At 32.6% G+C, this 6560-nt stretch overlaps 1 protein-coding gene across 2 annotated transcripts in view; it reads left to right on the top strand.

Annotated features, from left to right (window-relative positions):
* Positions 1–6560, top strand: part of KBTBD3 (kelch repeat and BTB domain containing 3) — a 28872-nt gene that overhangs the window by 2813 nt on the left and 19499 nt on the right. Inside the window, exon 1 of one of the 2 annotated variants that reach the window (XM_023535372.1) lies at positions 2350–2374. The exons of the other annotated variant lie outside the window; for it this stretch is intronic. The gene's annotated coding sequence lies outside the window, so the exon portion shown is untranslated. Of the gene's footprint in view, positions 1–2349; positions 2375–6560 lie in introns of those variants that run through there. 2 annotated transcript variants of the gene reach the window in all.

The following is a 6560-nucleotide window of genomic DNA, read 5'->3' as shown; positions in this document are numbered from 1 at the left end:
TAGCACAGAAGAGAAAGGGGAACTACTTGACAATGTGAGTCCTTCTAAGGAGAGAGAAGTTAGCATTGACTAAAAGATGGTAATATGGTGACATTGACATGAGCACTTTTAGTGTGGAGAAAGAGGAACTTGATTGTAGTGCATTGCAATGATAACTGGAAGTGAAGTTACTATAGATCATTCTTTAAAGAAGTTTTTCTGGGTTAGGAAGTAGAAAAATAGGATGACAGCTAGAGGGGAATAAAAAGTCAAAGGATAGATTTTTGTTCGTTTGATGTTTGTTTCTTATGTGAAATACTAGAATTTGTACACTGATGGAAAATGTCCAGTATAGTATGAGAAATAGTTGATATTGCAGAGGGGGTAGTGTCTGTGTGTGTTCACCATCCTAAAGGGTACTTCAGAGTGGTGACCTTTTCTGTGTTGTGTTTGGCTGTATGCTGAATATCTGGAATAGTGCTTGCCACAAGAATAGCTACTCTGTAAACTTTCTAATGTTTGTTAAATAAATGGCCCTTTTTAAATTCATTCTTCACACATCAGCCAGAAAGATATTTAAAAATATAAATCAGATCATGTCACTGCCCAGTTCCGTCTTCCGTGGTTCCACCTGCACTTAGGATAAAATTCCAGCTCCTTGTGACCTGTAGGATCCTGCATGAAGTAGCACTGGCCTTCTGCAGCCCTAGCTCCCCAACATTCTTGCTCTCATGAACTCTATTCCAGTGATGATGGCCTTCTTTCATTTCCTACAACTGAAGGGCCCTTTCCTACTTTAGGGCTTTGTACATGATTTCTCTCACCAACTCCTTACCTTCTTATATACAGGTGTCAACAAATGACACTTGGTCAGAAAGGCTTGTCCCTAGTATTGTAGTGGATGAGAACAAGGACTCTGGAGCCAGACTATCTGGGTTTACATCCCAACTCCCTGTTTATTTGCTATGTGACCTTGAGCAAATTATTTAAATTCTTGAAGCTTCATTTTCCCTGTATATAAAATAGGTACAATAGTATCTATTTTATATAGTTGTTTTGAAGATTAAAGAATATATAAAGCATGTAGTACAGAGCCTGGCATATAGTAACACTATGTAAGTGTTCACTGTCCCCATTGTTATTGTCCGAAGTTGTGTACCCTGTACTGTTCATTTTTATTTCCATTTCCCAGTTGTTTCTTCACAGTATTTATAACAATTTATAATTTGTCAGTCTTCCTCACTGGATAGTAAACACCAAGAAAGCAAGGATCACGTCTGCCTTTATTCTCCATGCTATCTCTAGTGCCTAATTCTCTGTCATATAGTTAGCACTCTATAATAAATCTTGGATAGAATAGGCCAGAAATCCCCTTTTGTGTTGAAGCATCAGTTACCATTTCAGACCCAATGAAATCAATCCCAGATCAGCCACAGCACAGCTTTAGTTTAATATTTCACTTCTATCAAGTGACATATATTTTTTCCTGTCATTATATCAAAGGCTTGGTTTTTAGGCTTGATTCTTGTACTTTTATTGATTCAATTATTTAAATCGAATTTTAATGGAAGACACTAAAAGAACAATAGAATAGTTTGGAAAATCGACTTAATGTTTTGAGCAGAAAAGTGTTTCGTTGAAGCTAAGATGCAATCTATAAAATATACCATTGTTTTATGTGCTACTAAGAAAGAAAAAAAATGCCATTTTAACTATGACAAAACACCACTTGAGAATTTTTTGTATTTATAGAAAGCCCTTTTTAAAAAAATCATATATCACCCTTGTACATACATAAAAAGAAATATATAAGCAAAATGAATTAGCTGAGATGTTCTTAAAACTTCTTCACATTCAGAGTCTAACTTTTCTATTTCACTTTCACAGTCTCAATGTCCATTTTTTCCACACGAAATCTTTCTCTGTTATCAAGAGCATTAATGAGGTATCATTTCTTAAACGAGTGTCCATTATTATCTCCAGAATTTTCTTTCAAAATGCTGATACCCATTCTTCACACTTTGATGCACATATACACATAATGACAAATATGTCATGACTGCTACCTGACCAAAAGCTGTTATACAGTAACTTTCAATTTCAGGTATGTTAAGTGTGAAAAAAAATGTGTCTTAAGATAAGTGAAATATTAAATTTGCAGAATATTTGGAGGAAAAAAATTGCCTTACAGATCTTTTATTAAGAATTGTTTAATAATCATGTTACTGGCTAAGTATATTTTATCACTGATTTTAACCATTAACATTTATATACCACTTGAGAATATTTAATATTCATGATATCATTTAAGCATCACAACAGTCCAGTGTAATTGGTGTGTCCACTTTGTAGATGAGGAAGCCAAAGCCTCGGAGAGCCTCAGTAGGAGTCACTAGTAAGTGCTGGACCATTTAGGACCCTGTTCTTTTAGTGCCAAACCCCAAGGTCTTTGTTATTTGCAAAATATACTAATATGCAAGTAGAGAATTTGAGAAATGAAAATTTCAGCTACTTGAATTTGTCATTGAGAATATAAATGGCAGGCTTTATCTTTTAACAACTTAATAAAAGTTAATAACTATGTATGATCCTAATAAATTTGAGAACACTTATTTGAGAATACTTGGAATTTCTACTAAACTTGCCTTTTGTCACTATATTTATATAAAAGATAATTATATATATACCATTAGGTTCAACTTTTACTCATGAACAATAATTGATTTAATCTAATACAAGATCTAAATTATATACATGTTTTTAATAACAGGTTAATATAAAAAATGTTTGTTGGGATTTTTTAAATTGGTATTCTCAAGACTTATGCCACTACAGAAATACAGTTTTTATCCTTTTGAAAGTCTCAAGTTTGGGTAACTTTAAGCTGTTTCGTCTTCATTCAACTTATTTTTAAAAACTGAGGGAACCACATATACCAAAAATAAAACGATGTGAGGTTTATTTTGCATTTTCTATGTGTTTTGAACAAGAACAAAACTGGAACGTCGAAATAGTTTCTGAATTTATATATTGGTTTTCTATCCTGCTACTTTATTGAATTCATTTATTAGTTCTAACATTTTTTTCGGTGGCGTATTTAGGATTTGCTATATATAAAATGATGTCATCTCCAAAGACAGTTTTACTTCTTTCCAATTCTGATGCCTTTTGTTTTTCTTTCCTGATTACTGTGGCTGAAACTTCCAGTACTATGTTGAATAATGGTAAGAGTGGGCACCCATATCTCAGTCCTGATATTAAAGGAAAAGCTTTCAACCTTTCACAATTAAGTATTGTATTAGCTGTGGGCTTTTCATATTTGGCCTTTATTCTTGTGTAGAGATATTTTCTTTCTATGCCCAATTTGTTAAGAATTTTTATCATGAATGTGTGTTGAATTTTCAAGTGCTTTTTCAGGATCTATTGAGATGATGATATCATTTTTATCTTTAAAATTAATGTGATAAATCACATTTATTGATTTTCATCTGTTGAACCATCCTTACATCTCAGGGATGAATCATGGCATATGATCCATTTCATATGCAGTTGAATTCAACTTGCTAGTATCATATTGAGAATTTTTGCACCTATATTCATCAGGGATATTGGCCTGTAGTTTTATTTTTTTGTAGTGGCCTTGTCTGGCTTTGGTATCATGGTAATGCTGGCCTTGTAAAATGTTAAGAAGTGTTCCCTCCTCTTCAGTTTTTCGAAAGTGTTTGAGAAGGACTGGCCTTAATTCTTCTTTAAGTGTTTGATAAAATTCACCCACGAATCCATCTGATCTTGGACTTTTCTTTGTTGGGAGGTTTTTGATTGCTTATTTAATTTTATAGTAATTGGTCTGTTCAAATTTTCTATTTCTTCATGATTCAGACTTGTTTCTAGGAATTTATCCAGTTCATCTAGGTTGTCCAGTTTGATGGAGTATAATTGTTCATAGTAGTTTCTTATCCTTTGTATTTCTGTGCTGTCAGTTCTGTCCTCTTTCATTTATAATTTTATTTAGGTTCTCTCTTTTGTAAGTCTAGGTAAAGGTTTGTCAACTTTATCTTTTCAACAAACCATCTTTTAGTTTTGTCAATCTTTCTATTATTTTCCTGTTTTCTATTTTATTTATATCTACTCTAGTTTTTGTAATTCCCATACTTCTTTTTCCAGCTCCTTCAGATGTAAATTAAGTTGTTTAAGGTCCTTTTTCTTGATGAATGTGGTTATTGCCATAAACTTCACTTTTAGAACTGCTTTTGCTACATCTCCTAAGCTTTGGTATGTTGTATTTCCATTTTCATGTGTCTCAAGATACTTTTTTATTTCCTATTTAATTTTGTTTCTGATACAGTGGTTGTTCAAGAGTGTGTTGTTTAATTTCCATATATTTGCCAATTTTCCAGTTTTCCTCCTGTTACTCAGTTCTAGTTTCATACAATTGTGGTCGAAAAACATAGTTGGTATGGTTTTACTCTTTGAAAATTTGCTGGGACTTGCTTTGCAGCTTAACATATGCTCTATCCTAGAAAATGTTCTGTATGTGCTTGAGAAGAATGATTATTCTGCTGTTGTTGGATAGAATGTTCTATATATATCTGTTCTCTTTGATCTATAATGTTGTTCAAATCATGTTTCTTTATTGATTTTCTGTCTGGATGATCTATTGTTGAAACTGGGGTATTAAAATCCCCAACTGTTACTGTACTGCCATTTATTTCTCTTGTTAGTTCTGTTAGTATTTGCTTTATATGTTTAGATGCTCTGATGTTAGGTGCATGAATATTTACAATTTTTTTATCTTCTGGATAGATTGATCCTATTATCATTATATAGTACTTTCTTTGTATGTTTTAGCCATTTTTAGCTTAAAGTCTATATTGTCTGATGTAAGCATAACTACCCATTTCTTTTGGTTACCATTTTCTTGAACTATCTTTTTTAATAATTGTTTTCAATTACAGTTGACATTCAATATTATATTAATTTCAGGTGTACAGCATAGTGGCTAGGTGTTTATATAACTTATGAATCCCCCTGATAAGCCTAGTACCTAGCTGATACCATACATAGTTATTACAATATGATAGACTATATTTCCTATGCTGTACTTCACCTCCCTGTGACTATTTTGTACCTGCCAATTTGTATTTCTTAATCCCAGGCTCCCAAACCCCTTCCCATCTGGCAACTATCAGTTTGTTTTCTGTATCTATGAGTCTGTTTCTGGTCTGTTTTTTTTTTTTTTTTTTTAGATTCCACATATAAGTGAAATTATATGGTATTTGTCTCTAAATTATTTTACTTAGCATAATAATACTCTAGGTCCATTGTCCATGTTGTCTCAAATGGTAAGATTGCATTTTTTTATGGCCAAGTAATAATATCCATTGTATACACACACCATCTTTATTCATTTGTCTGTTGATGGACATTTAGGTTGCTTCCTTATTTTAGCTATTGTAAATAATGCTGCAGTGAATTAGGAGTGCACGTATCTTTTTGAAATAATGTTTTAGATTTCTTCAGATAAATACCCAGAAGTAGAATTGCTAGGTCATAAGGTAGTTCTATTTTTAATTTTTTGATGAATCTCCATACTGTTTTCCATAGAGGCTGCAACAGTTTGCAATCCCACCAACAATGCATGAGGGTTCTCTTTTCTTCACATCCTCGTCAACACTTGCTTGTTGATTTACTGATAATAAACATTCTGACATGTGTGAGGTGATAGCTCATTGTGGTTTTAATTGGCATTTCTCTGATGATTGGTGATGTTGAGCATCTTTTTATATTCTGAATCTCCTTGGAGATTTATTCAGGTCCTCTGCCCATTTTTTTAATCAGATTGTCTTTTTGGTATTTCGTTATATAAGTTCTTTATATTTTTCGGATATTTACCCATTATCAGATATATCAGTGATGAATATCTTCTCCCGTTCAGTAGGTTTTCTCTTCATTTAGTTGATGGTTTCCCTTGCTGTGCAAAACCTTTTTAGTTTGTTGTATTCCCATTCGTTTATTTTTTCTTATCTTTCCCTTGCCTGAGAAGACATATCCAAAAAATTTTTACTTAGAGCAATGTCAGAGAGCTTACTGCCTTTGTTTTCTTCTAGGAGTTTTATGGTTTGGTGTCTTACATTTAAAGATTTAAAGTTTGAGTTTATTCTTGTATATGGTGTAAGAACATGACTCAGATTTTTTTTTTTTTATATATTTGTCCAGTTTTCCCAACAACATTTATTGAAGAAACTGTCTTTACCCCATTGTATATTCTTGCTTCCTTTATCATAGATTAAATGACCATATAGGTGTGGGTTTAGTTCTGGGTTCACATTTCTGTTCCATTAACCTATGTGTCTGTTTTTATGTAAGTACCATGCTGTTTTGATTAATATAACCTTGTAGTATAGTTTGATATCGGATAACGTGACACATCCAACTTTGTCCTTCCTTCTGAAGATTGCTTTGGCAATTAGGAGTATTTTGTAGTTCCATATAAATTTTAGAATTATTTTTTCTAGTCTGTGAAGAATGCCATTGTTATTTCGATAGGACTTACATTGAATCTGCAGATTGCTTTGGGTATT

The sequence above is a fragment of the Pteropus vampyrus genome, unplaced genomic scaffold (assembly GCF_000151845.1).
Source record: "Pteropus vampyrus isolate Shadow unplaced genomic scaffold, Pvam_2.0 Scaffold139, whole genome shotgun sequence".
Classification (NCBI taxonomy): Eukaryota; Metazoa; Chordata; class Mammalia; order Chiroptera; family Pteropodidae; genus Pteropus; species Pteropus vampyrus.
This window is presented reverse-complemented; position numbering and strand designations above follow the sequence as displayed.